This window comes from Bos taurus, chromosome X (assembly GCF_002263795.3).
Source record: "Bos taurus isolate L1 Dominette 01449 registration number 42190680 breed Hereford chromosome X, ARS-UCD2.0, whole genome shotgun sequence".
NCBI classification, from domain to species: domain Eukaryota; kingdom Metazoa; phylum Chordata; class Mammalia; order Artiodactyla; family Bovidae; genus Bos; species Bos taurus.
In genome coordinates this window covers 99152089-99159689 of record NC_037357.1, presented here as the reverse complement: position 1 = coordinate 99159689, position 7601 = coordinate 99152089, and the positions used below count along the sequence as shown (strand labels likewise).

The 7601-nt window shown below is 44.8% G+C and overlaps 1 non-coding gene across 1 annotated transcript; it reads left to right on the top strand.

The window, feature by feature from the left end:
* The first annotated feature begins 4437 nt into the window (after positions 1–4437).
* TRNAG-CCC (transfer RNA glycine (anticodon CCC)) lies at positions 4438–4510 on the top strand. Its single transcript has one exon. It is a non-coding gene; the product is annotated as a tRNA-Gly (tRNA).
* Positions 4511–7601: the final 3091 nt, after the last annotated feature.

Here is a 7601-nt window from a genome sequence, read left to right as displayed (position 1 = left end):
TAATCAGAGTGTTAATTTTATCAATCAGATCCTAATAGATGTCTCAAGACAAAATGGTTCCATGGCTAAATAAATTTGAACTAAATTTATTAGATTTATGTATTGCAGGACTTATCAGAGCCTTTAATGTTACAATGTGCATTTTCAATCTCCTAAGATGCAGAATTCTCTTCAAAACTATTTGACCACAGAATTGGAGAAGGGCTCAGTTGGACTCTCTCGATAACTGGAGTCATCTAAAGGCTCAAGTGAGCTAGATGTGCAAAATGACTTACTCATGCATCTGGCTGTTTGGTGTTGGTTGGGAGTTCAGTTGGGTTGTTAAGTGAAGCACCTCCAAGTGGCCTCAACAGCATGAGGGGTTGGATTGCTTACATGGCACCTGGCTTGCGCCACAGCAAGTGCCCCAAGAGAACCAAGTAGACATTGCGTTGCCTCAAAAGTTGTGTGAATCACTTTTCTGATTCTCCAGACTATAAATGAGTCTCTAACATCAGTACAGGTTAGGATGGAGAGGTCATAGAACCCACCTGGGAAAGGTGTCAAAGGCTTTGTGGACATATTTTAAAACTGCCACAATTCATTATTGCTTTGATTATACAGATGGGACCAAAAATGTATTTGACCAAAAGCAATTGACCCATGCTTCTGAAAAGACAAAGTGGCAGTATACCCATTTCAGCTGCAAATACAGGGTTTCCTTGGGTACTTAGAGGATGCTGTATAAACATGCATTGCCGTTTAATCAAAAGCAAAGTTGGTTTATGCATGGACCTGTTCTGGACTGTGAATCATGACTATGTGTCATAGAACCACACCATGTTTTAACTGTATGTTTCACTGACTCATTTTTTTAAATTGACAAATAAAACTGGTTGCAAGATTAATTACAATGTATAATAAAGAAAGAACTGTCAAGTGTTCTATGTCAGTCTATTTGATAATCAAACCATTTATGGAGACTACAAAGAAATGATAGCATTTCTGATCAATAAATTTCACCATGTATATGAGTACTGAAACTGCATCCTTTCTGAGACTAAAATTTGAGAAGATGAAATAATGCTCTATGGTTTACTTTGACAAATAAAATATTAAAACCCATTAATCTTTAGTATAAGAACATTGAGTTCTCTGTTTAGACCATCATTATTACTTCAATATTTCAATGGTATTTGTCTGCGGAAGAGAAGTTGAACATCTAGATAAAAGAAAATGCTGACTCCCTTTACTATCTTACTAAAGGAAGAATATACCAGAAGGATTTGATTTTATCAGGACAATAAATCAAAATTGAGGACCCCCAATTAAGCATATTATGGTAGTGAAACTCCTTGTCAGCAAGTCTGAAGATTACGTAACCGCTACAAGTAACTTCTCCCCAGTCCAATAAGATGACATTAGCAGCAACAGCTCAGAGCATACTCAATGAGTAATGCATAATTAACACATTTTGAAAAGCACGTGACTGAAGGCAAGTAAACCTTTCACAATGTCTTGATGTACAAGGGAGATTTTACAGATTCAGTGAGGTGAGTAAAACAGGCTGACTGAAGGAGAGGTTTCAAAAAGATGGGCTAATTTTCTAAGTGGGAAGGAAGGTATGGGTCTTTGTCCCAGATCCTTGTGCATTTGGTTAAGTCAATTGGTCAAGGAGACCCAGGGAGCAAAAGTGTTTCTGTCCCCTCCAGGCTCACAGGGAATAATGACACCATTCACGAATCAGCACTGAGCAGTCAGCTGGGGCAAGAGAACACATCCTCATTGGCAGGTCATAGTACAAATATCAGGAGGCTGAACCAATGAGAGAGAGCTCAGGATTGGATGGAGGGATGGTTTGATCAGGAAAGCCAGAGTTATGAGAAAAACTGTAGAAACACCGGGCTTTGCCTTCTCATTCACAGGCCAGTGTGCCAGGGGCTCTTGTCACTCAACTAAGAGTCGTTGAGCTCCCCAGCCTTTCATGTTTTCCTTGCTACTGATGATTCTACCCAGGATGCTCTCTGGACCTTGTTAAAGACTCAGCATACCTCAAAACTGGAAAAGACCCTAGAGATCATTTGGTTCAGCCATTTTCGCTTGAGAAGTGTAGCAACTGTGCTAATTTCCTGGAGGACTTCTGAGAATCACCAGTGCTTTGTACTGGAGGCTTCAGTGACTGTTCCTCCAAGCTTCCAGCCTCAGCCCACAGACCCTCACTCCCTCAGCTTCCCCACATCATGCAAGCCTTCGGCCTCTTGGTTTCCTGCGGTCCATAGAGTGGTTCTGTTTTCCTGACCAAATCCCATCTTCCTGACAAAGTTTGTATGGAGAGATGTCCAAACTCTCCCCCTGCATAGTGAGAGCCAAGATAGATACTTCAAAGAGGGAGTTCTGGAAGGAGGAAATCCCAGAGCAAGGGTGCAGTGGTTCTTGGCACAGGAATCACAAACACACTGGATCAAGGCATGCCCAAAAGACACGTATTCACTGCACCTATATTTTAAAAAATATTTATTTATTTGGCTACACTGAGTCTTAGTTGCCACACATGGTATCTTGCATCTTCCTTGGATTTTTTAGTTGTGGAATACAAACTCAGTTGTGGCATGTGGGATCTAGTTCTCTGATCTGATGGAACCCGGGCCCCCTGCACTGGGAGCACAGAGTTTTAGCCACTAGACTACCAGGGAAATCCCTCACTGAACCTTTTAATTTCTAGTATCAGAAACCCATTGGAGCTAGCTTAAGCAAAGAGATGAGGGTTGCATCGAACTCACATCTCTTATGTCTCCTGCATCGACAGGCGGGTTCTTCACCACTAGCACTATCTGGGAAGTCTCTTCAATAGTATAGGGAGTTACAAGCTTAGGAAACAGAGGGCGACGGTGCCACTTGTATTCAATTTCCTACTGCAAAATGGATACCGAGTGGAGGCAATTGCTAAACAACTGAATGAAGTCAGGATGTAAGTGAAAATAAAACAAAGGAAAAGGCACTCCAAATGAATGTGCAAACAAAAAATCCTAGAGTGCATGAAGAAATCTCATGCTACAGAAAAAAACATCTAACAAAATAATCGGATATGAATTCAATACAGGTGAAGTCAGTGTTACGGAATAGAAAAAAAATACTTGAAAATAATTATGTTAGGGATGTTCCAGGAGCCCAGTGAAGGCATAACATTTATTCAAAGAAAGCAGGCCTCCTTTCCTCCTCCCTGGGCTTCTGACCAGTCAGCACTGCCCCCACCTCCTGAGACCCCACTTCCCTCTCCCTTAAGGTCATGAAGCCCATGTAATGTGCCTGGGGCTGGTCCTTTGCTCCTGGGGGCTCTGCTTGGGTGTGGCAGAAGAAATGAACAAAGGCCAGCTTTCCCCAAATGGGCTTCACAGCTCTTCATGATGGTAAGGAAAAGAAGATGTGTTCTTGAGGCTCGAAGTGATAAAGAAATGTAAAGACATTTATAAATGAGAAATTGGCCTAGGAAAAACATGCACGAGGATCATAAGGCTGTGGGAGCAGGGTAGCACCCCTCACTCTCAATCTTCTGCTCAGCCTCTGACAGTGGGTTGTTCCAGGAGGTCACTGCTATGGTCTCTCTAACTGATTTGGACCTGAAGCAGCTGCTCAGTGAGTCTCCAGAAGGAAGCCCCTTCTGTAATATGGATGATGAAAGAGATTCCCATGGGGTGGGATTGGATGGAGAATTCACAGTTTTCTTTTCTCTTCAAAAGCCTGCCAGTGCCCCTGGAGAAGTGCCTTGAGGAGCCAGTTCACGCTGCCAGAAGCTGAGGGACAGTGCAAAAGGCAGTGCTTCACCCAGGATATCAATGGGATCCAACTGGGCGCAGAGGTACAAACCTGGTAGCTGAGCAAGCAGATCTGTTCTGAGGCACATGGCCATGTGACTTCATCCCTGTGCTGAAGCAAAAGGACATCCTGGTCATACTTGCCCCAAGACTTCATTTCTGGGAACCTGTTGGTGGGGGTGCATCTGGAGGAGCCTCTACAGAAATTTAAAGAAGCTATTGGCAGGGCAATGGCATAGCAGATGGCCCAGTACCAGGATGAATGCCAGGTGCACACGCAAGCAAAGACTGCAGAGATGCTGCAAGAGGAAAAAGACAAGGAGCAGAGAGAACAGATTTGCTCTGGAAACGAAGAAGAAAAGGGGAGCAGAGCCCAGAAGAAAGGTCAGTGGAATGCTGTTATCAGGAAGGTACTCTTTCAGGTGGGAAAGATGGGACCAGAGGATTATGATCTGTAATGAGAGGAGAGCCAGTCTAGGGAGGACTGCATGAACGGTTTGGGTGCTGAAGTTCAAACTCTGGGCCCAAGGCTGAGTGCACACTAGGTCTCTGTGTAAGGAGAAAGGACCACACCACAGGTCCCTGACATCCATACTGACCGAGAAGAAAGTAAAGGCTCCTTCACAGTTAAGGCAAAGGTGGAGTTTCCCTGGTGGTCCAGTGGCCGAGACTCTGCACTCCCAATGCAGTGGGTCCAGGTTCAAACCCTGGTTAGGGAACCGCATCTCACGCACTGCAACTAAAGATCTGACATGCTGCAATGAAGACCCGGTGCAGCCAAATAAATAAATAGAACAAAGTCAGGGTGAAGGAAACATAGACTAAGCCTCCTAAAAAGTTCTCATTCAGGGCTTCCCTGGTGGTCCAGTGGCTGAGACTCCAGGCTCCCAGTGTGGGGGTCCTGGGTCCGATCCCTGGTCAGGGAACTAGATCCCACATGCCACAACTAGGACCCTGGGGCAGCAAAAGAAAGAAAGAACGAACCAGAACAAGTTTTTTAAAAAGCAGTGGAAAGGTTCTCATTTTATCAGACAGAATGGGCAGCCCCGTCGCTTTGTGTAAACGTCACAGGTCTTCACGTACAAAAGTAACAAAGAAATTTTCCAAAACCCAGTTTCCCAGACCATCACTCTCTAGCGCTCTGTAATCGCCCTCTCAATTCTCCAGCTGAACGGACCATGGTACTGGATCAATTTGAGGAGGAAAACCCCAAGAGTTCTAGATACAAAGCGCTTTCTTGCCAGGCTCCCCTCAGCAAAGGTTTCTAGAACAGTGGTATAAATGGCAGCACCTTAGAAACCAGGCCCAAGTCAATCTTGCATGCAGTCCCCACACATTGCAAAGCTTCACGCATACCTAGCCTAGCTCCATTTGTCAACAACCTCCCCAAATCTTCTTCCTCCTTCAGCATCCATTCCTCCACAGCAGCCTCTTCAGGAGGCACTTCGTTCCTCAGCAGCAGTTCTCCTAAGAACCCAGCTTTATCCTACACTTCCCTGAGCCACATGGCAAAATGTTGATCCACCAGCTCTTCAGGGCTACCTTACACATCTCCCCTCACTGGCTCTAGCTCCCAACACAAGATTTCTTCTAGCAGCTGTCCTATGAAAGAACAACAATCCAGAGCTCCCCGTCTTCCCAACAACTTGTTCCCATGAGTATATCCTCCCTACATGGCATAGTCTGTCAATGGACATGTCCCAAGTCCACAGCGAACAATCCTCAGTTCTGTAGAAGCTTGCCAAGTGTGTTAGCTGCTCAGCCATGTCCAGCTGTTTATGATCCCATGGACTGTAGCCCGCCAGGCTCCTCTGTCCATGGAATTCTCCAGGCAAGAATACTGGCTCCTGCTGCTGCTGCTAAGTCGCTTCAGTCGTGTCCAACTCTGTGCGACCCCTGAGACAGCACCCCACCAGGCTCCCCCGTCCCTGGGATTCTCCAGGCAAGAATACTGGAGTGGGTTGCCATTTCCTTCTCCAATGCATGAAAGTGAAAAGTGAAAGTGAGGTCGCTCAGTTGTGTCTCACTCTGAGCGACCCCATAGACTGCAGCCTACCAGGCTCCTCCATCCATGGGATTTTCCAGGCAAGAGTACTGGAGTGGCGTGCCATAGTGGGTTGCTATTTCCTTCTCCAGGGGATCTTCCTGACTCAAGGATCAAACCAGGTCTCTTGCATTGCAGGCAGATTCCTTACCATCTGAGCCACCAGGGAAAGCCTGTGGAAGCTGGCCTTGGGGTTCCAAATGGAGATTCTAGTGATGGGAGCTAGGGAGGAACAAAGCTACTGACCTTGTCCCTGAAAACCATACTCCTCAAAAGGAAGTTTCCTCGTGCTCTGAACTTCATATGTTATGCATGTTGCTAGACAGTTCATGGAAAGACAAATCCTGGGATGGAGAGAATTCTGAGTTTGGAGTGGCATATGTGGTTCTGAGTTCCTTCACTATGATAGATCAGTTGGTACAACTGCATTTTAAATCTGCTAAACATCTTGGCATTTGGTCAGAGTAGCTCATGGAGTCCCATAGGCCAAGGGCTCCTTCTAGCCACAAGAGGATTCATGAGATGGTCATGATATCCATCTCATCCTCAGATGCTGTGTTCAACAGGACAAAAACCTGGCCTAAAGCCACAACTGAGAGAAGTAGCTTTGTCTCTGAAAATATATTCAGGGCATTTAATACATACTCATTGTGGGAGGCCAGTTTCTCCTCTGAACATGACAATGAAGCTCTTTCAGAGACCAGTAGATCCATCAATTGCAAGACAATTGTGATAGGCCTTTTAAAGACACTTATGTTGGGTTCAGCTTTTACCATTATCATTAAATGCATTGGACAGAATAGGACTGTTCATGGCATGTCACATTATGGGAAGACATAATTCCAGTGCCTTTAGAGTGGAGAAGAATTACCCAACTCACATCCTCCATTTCAGTCCTCTGAGCATTTCTCAAACACCTTTTAAAAAGACATGTCTGTTTTTGAGACAAGCCAGTTTTACTGAGTTGAGCTTTTTAGGTATTCTGTAAATTTGTGCAATCTTGACTTAAAAGATTATCTAATTCCAGAAAACTTTATTCCCAACCTGGCCAGAGTGCCAGTTATTTTTCCCCCGGAGTTTATACAAGTGAACCCCAGGCCTACAAAGCCCTTGTTGGTCAAATCTTCATTTCTTTATGGGAAGAGGTCAAGTGGCTCAGTAGTGAAGAATCCACCTGCAAATGCAGGAGATGGAGATGTGGGTTCAATCCCTGGGTCAGGAATATCCTCTGGAGGAGGGTGTGGCAACCCACTCCAGTATTCTTGCCTGGAGAATCCCATGGACAGAGGAGTCTGGAGGGCTGCAGTCCATAGGTCCCAAAGAATTGGACGTGACTGAGCAACTGAGCACAAGCAAATGCATGAAGAGTTCATTCAGGTCTCAGATAGATATCCTAATTTGTTTTATTCATAGGAATCCTCTTGGGTGGGGCTATAGTAACAGACCTTTATGAAGTATCTGCCAGATAGAAATAAGCCTTGAAGTCCTGGAGTTCTCCGAGCACTGGAGGATATGTAAACATAAGGTTTACATGCATTAAGCTTGAAGGACGGATCAAGGACAGGTAAATATTCCAGACTTCCCAAGCCACAAAGCTGTTCACTAAACTAGTGACTGTTTCACAAAGGCCTTTAGAGTGTTTATTTGCACCTGTGAAATGTGTATCACAAGATGAGTTTGAACAGTCTACTCTAGCTAAGTGAATTCAAGTATGTCAGGTGTAAACTGTATCTGGGTGAATTTCATGGTTATGTAATTTATGCAAA